Source organism: Triturus cristatus, chromosome 6 (assembly GCF_964204655.1).
Source record: "Triturus cristatus chromosome 6, aTriCri1.1, whole genome shotgun sequence".
Classification (NCBI taxonomy): Eukaryota; Metazoa; Chordata; class Amphibia; order Caudata; family Salamandridae; genus Triturus; species Triturus cristatus.
In genome coordinates, this window is record NC_140589.1 from 1905864010 (window position 1) to 1905883278 (window position 19269).

The following is a 19269-nucleotide window of genomic DNA, read 5'->3' on the forward strand; positions in this document are numbered from 1 at the left end:
CCTTCCTGCTCGTTTACGTAATGCATGGCTGTCACGTTGTCCGTACGGACCAGGACAGAGGATCGTTGAATCCGCAGAAGGAAGGCCTGTAAGGCTAGATGAATCGCCCTGAGCTCCAACAGGTTCATGTGGAGTAGGCGATGCTGGGGCAGCCAGCGGCTGCTTACCTGAAGGTCTTGTAAGACTGCTCCCCAGCCTTCTAGTGAGGCATCCGTTGTTATTTAGGAGACAATAGGAAGCGCCTCATCCACCTCACGGACCTCATCCAGCGATCGCAGAGAGAACCCATTCTCTTCTCCTTCGAGGCTGAAAAGGCGGTCAACAGGGTCCATTGGCCGTATCTGTGTCCTACGCTCTGTCCGTTTCAGTTTGGGGATAGGTTAATCTCCTGGATGCTCTGCATCTACAGCCCTCCCAGGGTGACAGCTAGGGTCTGCGTCTTTCCCCATAGCATGTGGGACTCACCAGGGCTGCCCCCTTTACCTGCTCCTCTTCCCGCTTTAAATAGAGCCCATGACGCAAAAGGTACGGGACAACCTGTTTGTCTCAGGGATACAGCTTGGAGCAGACACGCACACAATTAGCATGTATGCAGACACTGTTGTTCTGTCCCTGACAAACCCAATGACCTCCCTTTCATCTCTCATGGAGGAATTTGTGAAATTCAGTGTCATCTCCGGGTTCAAGGTGACCCTCCCCAAATCTCAGATCATGAACGTCTCAGTTACTCCAGCCCTAATTGCTGCACTGCGATCAGAGTTCCCCTTTAAGTGGGCAACAGATACGATCCCATATCTGGATATCCTTTTGGCCTCCACGCCAGCGAGGACAATGGTGGCTCTACTATAGCCCCCTCTTAGATCAGACCACCAAGACGCTAGCTACCTGGAAACGCGCCAGCCTGTCATGGGCTGGCCGTATCGCAGCCATCAAAATTATGGTTCTGCCGCGTAGCCTCTACATTTTTCAGACCATACCTCTGACATTGCTTCCATCGATCCTACGTAACATACAACTTGCCATTAATCGGTTCGTCTGAAGCGGCAAACAACCGCACCTTAGTCAACAGCTCATCACTTAACCTAAAGCGGAGGGTGGTATGGGGCTACCCCTGATCTCAAGGTATTTTCAGGGCACGCACTTATGCTTTATTGTGGAATTAAACCACCCGTTATCAGAAAAGCATTGGTCCTTTATAGATCACACTATTGTGGGAATCAATGTCTGGCGGAAGATATGGCTACTTTGCAAGCATAGGGGGTAGGAGCTCTACTCCTCACAGGTGACTGCCAGGACTCTGAAGATCTAGGATGCTGTAGCTCTTCGGCACAACTTCACAACACTTCCCTCGCCGATGACACCAATAGTTGACAATCTGGACTTCCCCTTGGGGTGTAGATCAGAGGTCTTTCAACGCTGGCGTGAAATAGGCTGCATACGGGTGGGCTCGCTATTCGACCCCAAAGGGATCATTCCCTTCGATCAGCTGCGACCATACTACTCGCTACTAGCAACGGACTTGTTCCCATACACGCAGGTGAGACACTGGGTGTCCTCCCCTGGCATTGGACCCGGGACAACTTGCCCAATGATCCATTTTGAAAAATGGGTCATATCCAAGGAGGGGGACAAACGTATTATCTCTGAGCTTTATGCCTTCACATCAGCAGACTCCAAATCCTCCAGGTTCAAGGGTCAGTTTAGGTGGCAGGAGGAACTGGAGTGTTCACTTTCCAGCAAAGAATGGCAGGACGTCCATTTCAGACCCCAACACACAGCACACAATATGGCGGGCGAGGAGTTGGCTTATTAAGTTGCCTTTTATTGGTACCTAATACCTGCTTGAGTCCATAGTTGGAACAGGAATCGCTCAGCACTTTGCTAGCAGGGATGTGGGCAAACGGGCTCACTTCTTCATCTTCTCTGGAAGTGTCCCAAGCTAGTCTGTTATTGGGAGCAGATCCTGAATAATAACGATCAAGCTTTTAACATGGCCATCCCCCTCTTTCCTGCATACACAATCTTGGGTCTCTCCAACCCCCTAACCTTCCCCGTGTGATTAGTTAGGGGCAGACAAATAGCTCTTGCTCTAAACACCTCATGAAGGGTCAGTCCAGCATGCTGGGGCGCAGAGGTGATGCCTGATCATTCCGCATGGTTAAGAAAACTGTGGGTGGTGCTGGCGATGGAGTGCATGTCAATGATGATAGATAATACGACAGATGAATATCCAGAATTATGGGCCCTCTTTATTACGATCTTATCGAAGGAATTCAGAGAAGTGACCTGCCCATAATACCTGCAAATCCTGCGATTGGAGTCACAAAAGGTAAGGGAGTCCACTTAGGCCGCTGTCTGAACGAACAATATCCTTATTTTTGATACAAGCCCATATGTCCCGGCAAACACTGGGATGAAGCCACTGAGGTGCAGAGGAGATTGGGGTGGGTGTTCATCCCTTTGTTGTGACTTTCCACTTACTGACATATTTGGCCTCTCTGTGCCATTGGTTCACTTCCTAGTTGTTATCTCAGATATATAAAACGCATAACTGGGAGACACGCCGCCTGCCCCAGGGTTGTAGGCATAAGACTTTGCACTACTTCACTCATGTCAGACGCTGCCAGACAACGGTTGTAGGCGTGAGCTGTGTCGAAGCTTAACAGATCTAACTAAAGATAATTTTTCCATAAAATGTGTTCCATAGCTGTTTTAATGGTCCCTGGCTGATAAAGTAAACAAATGAAGCAAAGCATTGTTAAAAAAGAATATAGATTATCTTGTATGAACTCCACGTTATCATGTGCGGGTCTTTGAAACATTTTACAACCTAATTTACTTGGAAATGTGGCGAGGTTTCTAGCCTATCCCACTCCACCTTGACCCATTCACAGCACAACTCACCAGGGACAAGTGCTGCCCAATGATTTACTGCCAGGATGGGAGCCAGGGGCTCTTCATTGGGGCGGACAGGGCTGATTGGACAGGCGGTGCTCTGCAGTGATGATTGCAGCGAGCATTACCTACCTTGCTTCGGCCAGTTGGGCGATCCATCGCTGCTGCAGGTTCTGAGGCCTTGGGCTGGCAGCACTTTTAAATGCCTCTTTTCATACAGCCAGCATGGACGTTCAAGGACATTGGTGCAGGAATGGAGAGAGGACAGATGATGGGGCTTTCAAATTGCTCAGCAAGCACACAACATGCAACGTTCTAATCATGCCCAATAAACTGCAGCCCTGCCAGTCAACACCTATGGGTCCGAGAATGCTTACGTTCATGTGGCTGCAGCCTGCACGTAACAGAGTAAGGTGGAAAGGGCCTTTCATGCATATGTAAAGTAAACGTAGCTTGCTACAGACAGCAGCAAAGTGTTATAGACCCTACCATTTCTGAGGCAGTTATTGAGTTGAGAAGCACACCCGGAGAACAGGGTAGGGGGTCTCAAGTTCTGGGCACCAGTATCCAAGCGCATTGTGGCTCAGAAAAGGGCATCTTCTGCACCACTGCAGCTAAGTGCAGAGGGGCGCTGGTTCCTCCTTATCGCAGGAAATTCAGAGAAGCAACACGACAAGCAGCAGCTTCTCTCTTTCAAAGTCAGAGAATACTGGGATACTTGGCCTCAGCTTCTGATCTCAGCAGCCCAATCGACACAGTGACACTCACTCGAGACTCAGCAAGCGCTGCCCGTTGCGTCCGGTCCGCCGGTCTGAGCAGCGACAGCAGTCGCACTCCGACTGCATTCATGGCTGAACCACTGATTCTCCCTTATGGGGGCCGCACAGTGGGACCGATTCACAGAACTAACTTAAGACAAAATCCTAAACTTATTACCATTTTGGTATTCACAGAAGGCACTTACTCATTTTGGTATTCACAGAAGGCACTTACTTACTCATTTTGAGTAACTTACTCATTTTGGTATTCATAGAAGGCACTTACTCATTGATGAGTAAGTACCTTCTGAAAATACCAAAATGAGTAACTTACTCATTTTGGTATTCACAGAAGGCACTTACTCATCAATGAGTCACATGGTGCTGATCTGAGCTGCCGCCGGAGGCAGGATCGAACCGTGAATCCTGTGCTCCGAAGTTAGCTGGCCTTGCCGCTGCACCACACCTCTTAATACCAAAATGAGTAAGTAAGTGCCTTCTGTGAATACCAAAATGAGTAAGTGTCATCTGTGAATACCAAAATGGTAGTAAGTTTAGGATTTTGTCTTAAGTTAGTTCTGTGAATCGGGCCCTGTGAGCTCAGCTCAGTAGCACCTGCAAGCTCCTGGCTTTGCAAACTGAATCTGCGCACGGCTCGGGCCTCGGCTGTTGATTGGCCAAATTAAGTCACAAGACTTGATGTCAAGTCACTGACTTTAGCCGCAGAGTGACTGACGCACATTGTAGCCAACCCTGACTGGACAGAGCGAGTTGCCTGAACCAAACCCCCAAGCCACAAAGCCTGCCGCAGCAATGCGCTGTCAGCTAAAACCAAATTACCAGTCAGTAGTACTTAGGCAGCTCTCTGGCTGGGAATCTGAGTAGGCGCTATCAGGCGTGACAATGCATATCAGTACGGTGATGCGGACCACCACACTGGAATGCATTAGTTTAACGCCTGATGAGTGGAACTTCACAGGCCTGTTGAACAAAACAGTTTTGAGGTAGTTCTGGTAGAGTATAGTGAAGGTTGGGAGTGGAGGTACAGTTTTTCCTGAGGTAGTAGGTAGTCAAGTTCAGATTTATTTAGAGGGTCCGGTGGCTTGGCGGGGGGGGCGAGGTTTAGGAACTTGTTGAGAAGTAAAAGTTTAAGATTCTTCTTGAAGTGTTGGAATGTTTGAATGTCACATAGATCCTGTGGCAGCGAGTTCCATAGTCTTGGAGCGTCTCCGGGAGAAGAAGCCGGTGCAAGATTTTTCTTTGTTCAGTTTGGGTGGAATCAAGAGTAGGCTGCTTGAGCTATGAAGAGGTCTCTTTAGGCCGGCTTTGGAAAGTTTGCTTGTGTGATAGAGCGTTTGTTCCCTGTAGAGAGTTTTGTGTGTTATGCAGACAGTTTTGAGTATACATCTTGACTCTATTGGTAGCCAGTTGAGTTTCTTGAGTGTAAGTGATGTAGTCAAAGCGACTCTCCCCCGAAAGTAGCCTGGCTGCTCAGTTGAGTGTACCTGTCATAGAGGTGAAGTGTGTTTTTGTGGTGCCCGTGACTGTTGCGTTACCGTAGTCCGGCCTGGAGAGGAATAAGGACTGCACCACTGTCTTTAGGTCCTTGATTGGGACGAAGGGTTTGCCTTTTTTAAGGTGTGTCAGCATGTAGAACACACTTTAGCCTGAGGCATTAATATGCTCTTTCATGTTCAAGTTTGTGTCAAGTGTTATCCCCAACGATTTGATTGAGTTAGAGACTGATAGTTTGCAGTTTAATGCAGTGAGGTTGTCGAGCTAAATAGCTGCGGGAAAGGACTTGTCTTTCCATTGGATGAGGAGGAGTTTTGTTTTGTTGGGGTTGAGCTTGAGATGGTACTGGTTAGTCAGGATTGAACCATTGAGAGAGTACAGTTTAAGCAATGGATATCTTTAATTGAGGAGATTGTAATGTAGAGTTGGGCGTCATTTGCATACAGATGATACCCAATTCTGGCTTATTTGAGGACCATAATGAGGGGTTCCATGTAGAGATTGAATAGTGCAGAAGACAGAACTGATCCTTGGGGGAGTTCATGTGAGAGTGGTGTTGTTTGGAGGTGTAACTGTTTAGCTTGATTAGCTGTGAACACTGGTCCAGGAAAGAAGCAAACCACCGAAGGACAGTTCCAGTGATGCCTGCACGCTGAGAGGGTGTTCAGGAGGATACCATGGTTGACAGTATTAAAGGCCACCGTGAGATCCAGGAGGACTAGGAGGCACGCCTGTCCATCATCCAGAGATCTGTGAAGGCCATCTGTGATGTTCAGTATTGCAGTCTCTGTACTTCAACCTCTCCTGAATCTGGATTGGAAAGTTGTATTTTTTCAATGTGGTTGTTTAGTTGTGCAAACCCAAATTTTTCGATGGCTTTGCCAAGCAGAGGGAGGTTAGTTATCTGTCTGTAAATATTAAGGTCTTTCAGGTTGACATCTGGTTTTTTGATGATGGGGTGATTTGTCCAGGTTTAAGGTGAGGCGGACATTGAGAAACTCAATAGGGTGGAGTTGATGATTTTGGTCCATACGGGGGAGATGATGTAGCTAAGACTTTTGACAAGTGCAGTAGGGAGGTGGTTTGAGATGTGCAATGTTAGCTTCATGCAGGAGAGTCGTTTTCTGAATTCTTCTTCAGGGAAACAGTCTAATTCAGTCCAAATTGCATAATTTTTCAGTTGTAAAAGGTTGTGGTTGGCGTTCTGGATTGCTGATACGCAGAGATTGGGGAGACAGCGGATGTTTAGATGTAGGGCCTTAGGTGGATCCTCAGTGTTCTGGGGGGTAATCATGGTGCAGGGCAGGGGGGTCGGTGGCAGAAGAGTGAGTTCAATGTTTGATATTTTTTAAGAGAAGAATGTTGCAGATTGTTCGCAGCACTTGGTAGAATCATTGCATGAGTGTTGACGGAGAGAGGAGACTTGCTGCTTCATGACGTTGAAGAGGTCTTTGGTATTGATGATTTTATTCCTGAAGAGCGGCCTTGTTTCACGTATCGCCTTCTGGGTGATAAAAAGCAGCTTGAATGTGGATCCAACCAATTTAGGGCCCTCAAGGCAGGGGAGTTGTGGGCTTGTGGCTTTACATGCAGGCGGAGTCTAGCAGCAGAGTTCTGAATCCGTTGTAATCTTTTCATCGTTGTTAATAATGATCCGTGTTAGAGGCTATTGGAGTAATCCTGTTTAGACAGTACAAGAGAGATAGTAGCCTGGACCCTGTGTGGAAATCACAACTGGGGAAAGATGTGTTACAGAGTTTTATAGTAATGAAGCTTGATATTGCTAGTTTGTCCACTTGGGTATTCATTGATAACTTGGAGTAAATGGTCATTTTGAGGTTTCTTACTTCCTTAGATACTTAAAGCTGTGTTCCCAAATCGTCAGGCCAGGAGGAGAGTAGGTCATCATATTTTTTATTGCCGCATGTATTTCTGTTTTGGAAGCATTCAATTTGAGATGGTGCCATTTCATGAAATTGATCAATGGCTCTGAAGCAGCTGAAAATTTGTGAGCTTCAATGTCTTGGGCTTTCCAGTTCAAGGAGTATTTGTGTGATATCTGCATAGTTATAGCATGTGAGGTGAAACTCATTGATCAGTGCTGGTTATGACTTCATGTAGATGCTGAAAAGCATGGGTGAGATGATAGAGCCTTGAGGGACCCCTGCTTTTGCGAAGTAAGGCTTGGATGAGAAAGGGGGGGGGGGTGGATGACATTATTTCTGTTTTGTAGGAAGGATGTGATCCTGTCGGGAGCAATCCCCTCTATGCCGGTGATGGAGCAGGTAGGTACCTTCTCTATTTTGCATGAAAATACGAATGACGTAATCAATTTATATATTAATTTGTATTAACTGTGTGCTGTGATATATTAACCAACAACGTGCATTTTTGGTAAACACAAATTACATGCAGGACTCATTGCTATTTGCATAGCAGAATAACTAATTGTGGTAAGCCTATTAATAGTGGTATGTGTGGCGATAGAATATTGCATGATTTATGTTGCTTTAGTGACGTTTGCGTTCCTGTTGATGCCGAATAGTGAGTATTGTTGCTTTAAATGTCGCTATACGCCAGGAAAATACTAATACATAAAGGGATTAGTGTGGGTTTAACATTAGAATATTCATTTCCGCATATTAATTATTCTTTTGTGTTTGTTTTGCTTAAGTTGGCATTCAGGCCTACCAAGCCATGACATTCAAAATGGAGTTCGGAAGTGGCCACCGTCTTGTGAGAGCGATGTCTTCTGCGCAGACTCGGATGGCTCCGAAGACCTCCAGGCATCCTCAATTCAGAGCACAGTGTTCCTGGTCAAGGATAGGAGTATGGAAGACTGCCAGATTTCAGTCAGTGAAATTACCCGGAGAAAACAATAGTCACCTATAATCAATAATCAACAATGTTGCATGAGCAGGACATAGACTGAGGATGTGACCAAGCAAGTTCTCTGAGAACCCAAGACAGTGAGAAACCTGGACCATATAACAATTTTTGCAAAATGGACCAATCACATTTCTTCTTAGTTCAATAAATGTTTCATGTTACCCAGAATTTTATTATAAAAAGGGTAGTAGAATAGGGCGGGGTAGCTTGATGAGGGGAGAGATACAGGTGTGGGGTGCTCATCGTTAGTCGTTTGAAAGGGCCACCTTAGAGAGATTGTGTCCGAAGGAGAGTGTACAGAACTTGCGTGATCAATTCGCTTGCACGATTGCTTGGTCCTTTGGATATCTTTGGGACTGTGCTGTGCTGAGCGAGAGAACTTTTCGGACTTATTGAATCGGGTCCTGCTTTCGATTGGGACGATTGAGCAAAGAATTTGGGTTAGGCAGAGCCAATTGAATTAGAAAAGAACCCCTATAGCAAGAATAGGTAAATATAAAATGTCATGCAATTTGTGTTGATTGAAATTCAAACTTGATTGACCGAAATGCTAATTATATAATTGAGAGCAGGAAATTAGATAAACTAAATATTGATTAACAGAAAATGAGTTTGTGGTTCTTCAAGTAGGTTGCTAAAAGGATTCTGAAGCTTTAATGTGTTTTAAGTGGTTCTAAATCACCATCAACCAGTCGAACTAATTGGTCCATTCGACAAAGTGGTGGAGTGCCTTGATGTTAAAGTTAGGATCCTATAGGTGTTGATGTAAAAATGTATATTCTGTAATAAATTTTCTTTTCCTATATGTAATAAGGTACCTCCCCACATGTCTAGTGGATACATCGTCCTCCTGCGTGCGGATTTAGTGTAAGAAAAGTGCGAGTGTTGGTGTTATGTGCCCCACCAATGAATGCGTGTGCGAATAAGTGCGGTTGACGAATCTGTGACGTAGGGAGGATCAGTAAAATTGCTTGCCCGCCCTTGCCCCTTTCCTCTTGATCAGCTTTTCTGGTAGCAGATTGATGGTTTTATTGTTTGGTGATTATTGCTTATTGATTTTGATTTCTGATTATTGGTTATTGATGGATGTTTGGATGATAATTGATTTATGTTCTAACATTCTATGCTGAGTTGCGTTGCATTCTATGTTGTTTTTGAAGACTTTTGGGCTGTAGGAAGTTGGATGCCCTGTAGGTACACGGGGAAAACGTGCGACGATTGGAGTCGCACGAAGCATTGTCTGGGTTCGAATTAGTAACATCGTCTGTGTTATCGTTAGGGACATTTCTGTGTGAAAGTGGTGTATGGGTAGCGAAGGCCACCTGTGAAATTTCGGTCTTAAGAACAGGAGTCAATTGTGAGCTCTGATTACGCTTATCAGTGAAAAGGTAAAATGTATGTATGTGTCTTGTAAAGCGCACTGCTGCCCTGAGGCGTCGTGGCGCTGTAGACCGCTGGGGAACCCGTCCTGGCTATCCCTGTGAGATGGTCCCTCCTGGGTATCTCCAAGGTGAAACCAGGCATCCCTGGCGAATGTGGGGGGCCGTTGTGGAGATGAGGCAAGCTAATGCCCAGAGTTGCCGAGTGTGTTCCTGGTTAGAGTAGGTACCGAGGCGAGAATTATCGAGTCCGTTTTGACCCTGGTCCACGACCCTGCCGCGTCGGGAATTGAACCCTGGTCCCTGGCCGATTCTCTGCTTGCGGATCTGCCGCCTCTAACCAGTGAGCCACACCTCTCCACCTAAAAGGTAATAGGTCTCCCCTAAGCTTGTAAGAAGGGTAAAGTAGAGGAAGTGCTACTTTATCAACAAACAAAATAATTCTGTGGAAGGGCAGAGATAAGAGCTGCTCTCGAGAAATACAGAACTACATTTTTCCGTATGAATGTGTGTAAGTGAAATAGCATTCGGTTTTATCTTGAAACTCTGGCCTTAATTCTCAGGAGCAGTGTAGTCTCCACATGTGTCTTCTCTCCAGAGAAACGGTTAGCTAATGCTTGTTAGAAGGGTAAGGTAGAGGGAAGTGCTACTTTATCGGCTAATGGAATAATTCCATGGTAGGGCAGAGGTAAGCGCTGTTGTCGAGAAATACGGAATTCTTGTAAAAAAGGTCAAAACTATCTCTTTGGTTAGCCAAGCGGACAATGCTGGTGTTTTTATGTTGTTACTAACAGATTTTGAGTGAAAGAGAACGCAAGAGAAATGTTTCCGATAAATGTTGTAAAGGAGGGGTCAGCAGGAATAGCGAGACAAGCTGACGTCAGAAAGACTGCGCTGGGATTGGAGAATTACAGAGTGACGTAGATGCTCTGGATTGGTGCTTTAGTATAAGTCGCGCTGAGATTGGAGAGTTGCAAAAGTGACAGACACCCCTGATTGGTGCGTTAGTATGAGTCGCGCTACGATTGGATAAGACCACAGAATAGTCGTAGAGGAAATCTAACGATACAAAATAAAGAAAATGACGTATTACGATCCACCAGAGAACGAAAAAAAAGTCCTGGTTTTCTTAATTTAAAAAGGATAAGCCGATTGTGACTAGACAGGGACAGTTGCTTCCTCCACTGAAATCACCTGCATCCTTCATGGTTGCGAAATATGGGTATCATACATGTATTTGGCTAGATAATTGGGCAAAGTATACAAAATATGATGGAGTTTTAGTGTTTCCAGAACATGGTTCATTTAATTTAGCGGTATTAAGGAACTTAAGAGAAAGGATGATGAGAGTAGGACCTAGACCTTCTCAGTTTGACGCATTGATAGAATGGGAAGATGAGATGTATGAAAGAGAGCGACAGCGGAGTGGCGGAAGGTATAAATGCATGTTTGGTAGACCGCGTGGACAGGAAAATCATGATGACAGAATGAGGAGATGGTGGAGTGTGAATGTGGCTGATGGGATGTTCCCTATGAGAAAGGCTGAGGAGACTAGTAGTGGAAAGTGAACAGAAAAAAGAAACAATACAGGATCAGAAGGCTACAAGTATGGTATGAATGAGTCGGAGGATGATGTACTCGAGGACATGTTTTATAAAAATCCTCCCCCGTACCAGCCAAATTCTACGCTGTTGACACCAAATGTGCCAGTAAAAGAGGCACCACAAAACATAAAATTTGAGCCAACACCACCTGAGGTAGGGAAAAATAATCTCTTTGGAGAATCAGAAAATACACAGCCCGGTAGAATGACAAATGAAAACTCAGCTGAATTAGCCAGAACTACCCTGGAGTTAACTGAAAAGATTAGGGAATTGACCAAAAACATGAAAGCTGTAACTGTTCCTGTAACAATAGGACCAGTGATGCCTGTTTTTGATAAGCAAAAGGATAGTGAGCATTGTCTAACGATCCCTTATAACAGTAATAAACAAGCTGAAGCAGGAAAAAGGAATTCAGGAGAAAATCCATGGGGACAATTGGTAGGAACTTCTGGATTAAGTACTCCTAAAAATTTGACAGTAAATCAGAGTCCAAAGAATAAAACACTAATGACGACAGAATCAGTACCAGGATCACCAAAGAGTCTAGAACGAGTGAGGAATGAAACAATTCCTGTAGGTCCCACTTCTGATGAACTAAGCGAATGGTTAAGAAGTTTACAGCAAAAAGATACCAAACCTAGACCTTTAGATGTGACAAAATTAAAAATAACTTTGGAAGAATTAATAGTAGGAACTATTCCAACAGAAAAGTTAAAAGCATATCAGGATAAAGAACTAAATGTTTCTATGTAAAAGTATAACATGGAGAGCAAGAAATTGGCATGAAAAATTGGAAAAAGTGGCAAGTGAAATGGGTATCGATTTTGAGAAAATAAAGTCATTACAGAAACCATACAGAGTAGACTTTGCTGAAAAAGACATTGAGAATTTGAATACCGCAGGAAGATTAACTCAAATTAAAGAGCTAATTGTTTTACTAAGAAAATGGGGCGATGTATATAAATGGAAGAGCAGGTGGTTTCGGAAACGAGACGATGCAACAGACAAAACGTTTGCAGCTTTCCCAGTAAGAGAAAAGGAGAAAGTGGTAACTGAGTGTCCCATGAGAGAGATCCCAGGAGGAGGCTACGTGCATGTTCCCTGGACCAGACAGGACCTTTTATCATTTACAAATGACTTCCCCCGTCTTCGCGAGAAGCCGGTGGAATGGTATAGGCAGGTAGATAGGTTTGTCAAATTATCAAAAGTACTGTGGATTGATTTGAACAGTCTATTTGACATTATTGTGCCAGCAGATCTATGGGCAGAATGTAAAATTACAATAGGTTGGTGTTGGAGCCGGCCTCGTGGCGTGGTCCTGTTCCCCCTCGCTAAGCCGCACGAGGTCCCATGCACCTCGGGGCGCCTCCATGTTGGATTATACGTCACTCCATGTTAGAAAGGTTAGACGGACCGGGAGGGTCGGCCGAGGTCAGGGGGAGAGGTCTCCGGGGAGAGCCGTCTCCAGCGATCGTACAGACAAGTAACTTCCCCCCCACAGACAGATACCACACAAGGATAAGATTCAGCGTTCTTTATAAGCACTTCTTAAGGTACGGTTGAATGGTACAAGGAGGTCTGGACTCAGGGGTCCCCTCGATTCAAGTCTCTCAAAGTAGGGAAGGGGGTAGCGGGACAGTCTGTTTACCAGTCAGGTAGTTCGGATGAGATGAGGATTAGCTCACAATCCTCGAGCTTGGTGGTTTAGCTGGTACGGGCCGCGGCAGCGCCAGCAGGTCCCGGTCGAGATGGTCGGTACACGGTCCGCGGCAGCGCCAGCAGGTCCCGGAAAGATGGTCGGTACACGGTCCGCGGCAGCGCCAGCAGGTCCCGGAAAGATGGTCGGTACACGGTCCGCGGCAGCGCCAGCAGGTCCCGGTGAGGATGGTCGTTACAACGGGCCGCGGCAGCGCCAGCAGGTCCCGACGAGGATAGTTGTTGCAGAAGGCCGCGGCAGCGCCTGCAGGCAGGACGATGGTTCGCAAGATAGGGCTACGGCAGCGCCAGTAGTCCGTCAAGGCTGAGTTCTCTCGGTGTCTCTCGACTCCAGGATACAACTGCCTTCCTGCTCCGGAGTTGCCCCAGTTATAGGGCAGGCGCCCTTTGATGTCCGGACCCTCGCACTTGGAGGTCGGAGGGCCCGGGATGAAGGTGTCCAGACACCCAGCAGGGGGTGGAGCCAGCGCCTGGGGGAGCTGGAGGCGATCGGCACCTGGCGGGGGAAGAGCTCTTGACGCTTCGTTCTCCCATTGACCTGCCAAGTGGTCCGCTCACCTCCTGGGTGGATGGTGGTGCCGGGATGTCGGGGCCGGCCAGGCCCGGGGTTAGGGTCGGGGCGAGGCCACGCGGCCTCGTGGTGCAGGGCCCAAGATGGCGGCTTGACCCGGCCGGGGGAGCCGGTGGGGCTGGGGCCCGTGATGAGTAGAGGTCCGAGGGCAGGAGATCCGTCGGGAGACGGGGTGCAGGTGCTTTTCGTGGGTTATGCCTGGCGGGACGGAGCTCGGGCCCTGTCGTGTGGGGAGGGAGCAAGCCCTTCGTGTGGCCTGTCCAACACTCCACGTGACCACCTACATGACCCTGCTCTACCCGGCCTCGGTCCCAGCGAGGCCCGACATCGAGGCGCCAACCCCTGGCCTGGGGGATACCACGTGAGCCCTTCCCACTCCCGGCGGAGGGCAGTATCGATGGGACCCCCAACCGTCCTTCCACACCTAGGTGCGATCGCCCCACAGCTCCCTGGGGCCTGGCGCCTCTCCTGCTGGGCGTCTGGCCGCGCCCCACCCGGCCTCTCCGCCCTCCTGGGCGCAAGGGTCCGGACATCAAAGGGCTCCAGACCTATATCTGGGGCGACCCGGCAACAAGACGACAGTTGTATCCCGGAGTCAAGAGCCCTGCTGATCGGATCGCGGCTGACCCTACGGAGAAAGACTCTTCCTGGACCGACACTCTGAGCCCTGCTGACGACGTCGCGGCTCCATCGTGCTTACAAGACCTTCACGAACCTTTGGGGCCCTGCTGACGCTGTCGCGGCCCGACCTTGTTGAAACGTACCATCAGAGCCCAGCTGACCTCATCGCGGCTCGACCGAAGCGGACCTACCACCGGAGCCCTGCTGACGCCGTCGCGGCTCTCCCCGACCGAGCCGCTCTGAGACCAGCACCCAAGGTCTGGCGCAGAGCCCTCCCGTACCTGGCTGGTACTAAGACTGTCCCGCTACCCTATCCCTCCAAGAACATTGAGACTCTTCCTGGATCACTCGATCCCACTGTAAATATTGAACGTGCTCCTTTTTATATAAAGAACCAAGATAAGCAACCGATCCAGAGTCCTGTGTGGTGGTGTTACTGAGCCTGGTACGATCATAGGAGAAGGACCTCTCCTAGGAGGCTTCTCAGCGGCGCTCGGCTATAACCTTGCGGTAGGAAGGTGCCCCGGAGCAGTCCCTCCGACTCCCCGGTGGTCCTCCCTCCAACATTTGGTGGCCAGCGACGGGATCCGAGCCAGATGCAATCGTACAGGCAAGTAACGCACCCACTACCTAACCGGACGGAAAAAGAAAAAGGGAACCATGAACGGCCAAGAAGCAACCGTGGCCGCAACCTTCCAGCTGGAAAAACTGGAAGAATACACCCACAAGGAACTAAAACAATTCTGCAAAGACAAAGGGATCCCAACCACAGGATTGGGCACCAAGGAAGAAATGCAGAAAGCCCTGAAAGCCTGGGCAGAAGCCGAGGCCACTCCACCCCGAACCGAAGCGACCTCGGCCCGGGACGAAAACCTGCCAACCACAACCCCGACAGATGGGGGACGAAGTACCCCGGAAGCCGGCCTAGCCCACGAGGAAATGCGAGAACGGGAGAGGGTCCGGACACACGAAATGGACCTCGCACGACTCCGGCTGGACGGCGAGCTCCTACTGGCGGAGAAGAAAATAGCCTTGGAGCAACTACGGCTACAAGAGGAAATCGAAGAAAAAAGACGGCATCGGGAACTTGAAGAGAGACGGCTAACCCTCGAGCACGAGAGGAGCCTCAAAGAACTCGAACTGAAATCCAAAACGGGGGAGACCAGCACCCCCGGGGCCCGGGACGCTCTGCCACTGACCGAGCCAAAGGTTCATATCCCCAAGGATGTCGTCAAAGAATACTACAAAAATGACGGCATCCAGCAGTGGTTCCGAGCCTACGAGGTAGCCATGACCTCCCATCGGGTACCCCGGAAGGATTGGGGTGCCGGCCTATGGGGGAGGTTCCTCAGCGAGGGCCGGGATACCCTGCTGCAACTCCCCGACGCGGTGATGACCTCCTACGACCACATGAAAGAAGCCCTGCTCACCCGCTACGGACTATCAGCCGAGATGTACCGGCAGCGCTTCCGGGACTGTAAGAAGCTCCCTGGTACCACATGGGTCGAGTACGTGGACTTCTTCAGTCGGGCCTTTGAAGGGTGGATAAAAGGGAGCAAGGTCACCTCCTACAATGAACTGTTCGACCTCATTGTCTGGGAGCACCTCGCCAACAACTGCTTCGTGGAACTAAGGCAACACCTCCTGGACAGTAAGCTGACCGAGCCCCGGAAGCTCGCCGCCGAAGCAGACCGATGGGTCAACACCCGGGTCCCCCGGAACCCCGGGGGGGACTACCAACGGAGTACCACGGGACCTCCCCGCCAGCAGGGCGGAGGAGGGGGGTCCCACCGCAGTCGAGAATTCCCGGCTGGGCCGCCCAGGAGCCCGCCACGAGGCCAAGCCGCCAACCACACTTCCCCGACCATGGGCCGAAGGGGAACCCCCATCACCCGGCCTGGACCCCGACCACCAGTGACCTGCTTTGGCTGCCAGCAGACCGGCCACTATGCCAGCGACCCGGCCTGCCCCGTGAACCGACAGAACGGGACTGCTGGGCCCCCTCCCCGACAAATAGCAGCCGCAGCCCTGGGGGAAGGCGAGGACGAGGAGGAAAACCGCGACGACGGATCCCCCGAGTGGGAACCCGCTGCCATGTCGCTCGTATGCCTGGGCTCCCGAGAAATGGTGCCCCGAGCGGCCATCCCCAGCAACACCCAGAAGTACCAGCAGTGGGTCACCATCAATGGCCGACGGGCCGAAGCCCTCCGGGACACTGGGGCCAGCGTGACCGCTGTCCGATGCCACCTGGTGACCCCCGAACAAATCCTGCCACATGTCCTATGCCCTGTCCGGACCGCAGACAACACCGAGAGCATGTGCCGGATGGCCCGGATCCCCTTCGAGTGGGGAGGAGTGTCCAGCACCCTAAAAGTGACTGTCCGCGACGACGCCCCCGTGGACTGCCTCCTGGGGAATGACCTCGAGAGCTCCCCCTGGGCCCAGGTGGAGCGCCGAGAGCATCTGGGGATGCTAGGGCTGCCCGAGTGGGCCTGCGCCACCACCCGGTCCATGACCGCCCAACCAGCCGCTGCCATCGACAAGCCTACGGGCCCAGAACTATCACCATCCTCTGGCACGGAGGAACCCGACGATGAGGCCGGGCCATCCGAAGTTTCTCCCGATGAGGCCGCCTCCCTCAGCGAGATCCCCGAGCTGGCCCAGTGGCGCCACGATGGGGGCCCCACCCGCGAACAATTCCAGCAAGAACAGAAGGCCTGCCCGTCCCTCGAGGGGACCCGACAGCAAGCGGCCACCCAGGCCTCGGGGGACCCCACGGGAACCCACTGGGTCTACTGGGACAATGACTTACTATACAGCGAGCAGAAAATCGCCGAACTAGGAGCCGGCCGGGTGTTGGTGGTTCCCCTCCGGTTCCGGGAGTTCCTCCTGAACCTGGCACATGACGTGCCTCTCGCCGGACACCTCGGGCGGGACAAGAATTACAGCCGCCTAGTGACCCATTTCTATTGGCCCCGAATGCGGAGAGACGTGGACCACCACTGCCGGTCCTGCCCGACCTGCCAAGCTAGCGGAAAGACTGGGGGTCGAGTTAAAGCCCCCCTCCAACCATTTCCAGCCGTCCACACCCCGTTCGAACGAGTGGGGATCGACATCGTGGGGCCCCTCGACCCCCGAACCGCCCTGGGGCACCGCTTCATCCTGGTACTGGTCGACCACGCCACCCGATACCCCGAGGCCATCCCTCTCCGCACTGTGACAGCTCCAGTGGTGGGCCGGGCCCTGATGGGCATCTTCTCTGGGGTGGGGTTCCCCCACGAAGTGGTGAGCGACAGGGGTACAAACTTTATTTCCAAGTACATGAAATCCCTCTGGCAACAATGTGGGGTCACCTATAGATTCACCACCCCCAGGGGAAAGGACTGGTCGAGCGGTTCAACAGAACCCTGAAAGGGATGATCCGGGGCCTGGAAGAGCCCCTGAGGAGGAGGTGGGATGTCCTGCTACCCTGCCTCCTGTTCGCCTATCGGGAGGTACCACAGAAATCCCTGGGCTTCAGCCCCTTCGAACTATTGTATGGGCACCCCGTCCGAAGGCCCCTCAGCCTGGTCAAGGAGGGCTGGGAGGCGAACATCCAAGATGCCCCCCCTCCGACATCTACCGGTACCTCCTGACCCTGCAGAACCAGACTCGGAAGTTCCGGGCCCTGGCAGAAGCCAACCTCGAAGCCAGCCAAGAGGACATGAAGCGCTGGTATGACGCAAATGCCTCGACCATCGAGTTCGAGCCGGGCCAGCAAGTCTGGGTCATGTCACCCGTGGACCCCTGCGCCCTGCACGACAAGTGGACCGGGCCCTTCAAGGTGGTTGAGAAGAAGAGCCCCGTCACCTACCTGGTCGACATGGAGTCCCCGAGGAACCCCCTCCGGGTCCTACACGCCAACCGGCTCAAACCCCACTTTGCCCGAACTGAGCTAAGCCTGCTGCTGGCTACGGACGATGGGGGCGAAAGCGACTCCAAGCCCCTACCAGACCTCCTGGGGTCCTCGGGCCAAGACGGCTCCTTGAAGGGCGTCCACCTCTCCGCCACACTGACCCCGGAACAGCGCCATGACTGCCGAAGGCTTCTGCAACCCTTCGCTGCCCTCTTCTCTCTCACGCCCGGGGTGACCCCCTGGTGTGTCCACGACGTGGATATCGGGGACAGCCCCCCTGTGCGACACCGCGCCTACAGAGTACCTGACCGAGCCTGCATACAGACTGAGGTCGCCAAGATGCTCGCCCTCGGAGTCATCGAGCCCTCCGACAGCCCGTGGGCCAGCCCGGTGGTCTTGGTGCCGAAGACCGCCGCCCCCGGCACCTCTCCGGAACTCAAATTTTGTGTAGACTACCGGGGCCTGAACGCAGTTACCAAGACCGATGCCCACCCCCTGCCACGGGCAGACGAGCTGATCGACCGCTTAGGGGCCGCCCGCTACCTAAGCACCTTTGACCTCACCGCTGGGTACTGGCAGATCAAGCTCACGCCCGGTGCCCAGGAACGATCCGCCTTTTCCACCCCCGATGGGCACTACCACTTTCGGGTGATGCCCTTCGGTATGAAGAACGCCCCAGCGACCTTTCAGAGGCTGGTAAACAAGGTCCTGGCCGGGCTAGAAGCCTTCAGCGCGGCCTACCTCGAGGACATTGCCGTCTTCAGCGACCAGTGGGCCGCGCACCTAGGAGAAGTCCTGGCCGCTCTCCAAAGGGCCGGGCTCACAATTAAGGCCAGCAAGTGCCAGATCGGTCAAGGATCTGTGACCTATCTGGGCCACCAGGCGGGGAGTGGCCAGGTAGCGCCCCTCCAGTTGAAGGTCGATGCCATCCAGGAGTGGGAGCCCCCCGCAACCCAAACCGCTGTCCAGGCCTTCTTAGGCCTCACAGGCTACTACCGGCGCTTTATTAAAGATTATGGCAGCATTGTGGGCCCCCTTACGGAGCTCACTTCCAAACAGCCCAAAGTGGTGCACTGGACGCCCCGCTGTCAGACCGCTTTTGAAGCCCTCAAGGCGGCCATGTGTGCTGCCCCGGTGCTGCAGGCCCCTGACTACAGCAAGGAATTTGTGGTGCAGACCGACGCATCAGAGTACGGGGTCGGGGCGGTCCTCTCCCGGCTGGACACCGAGGGCCTCGACCGACCTGTGGCCTTTATCAGCCGCCGACTGCTGCCCTGAGAACAGAGGTGGAGCACCATCGAGCGGGAGGCTTTCGCGGTGGTATGGGCTCTCAAGAAGCTCCGGCCCTACCTTTTCGGCACCCACTTCAGGGTCCAGACTGACCACCGGCCCTTGCGGTGGCTCATGCAAATGCGGGGCGAGAACC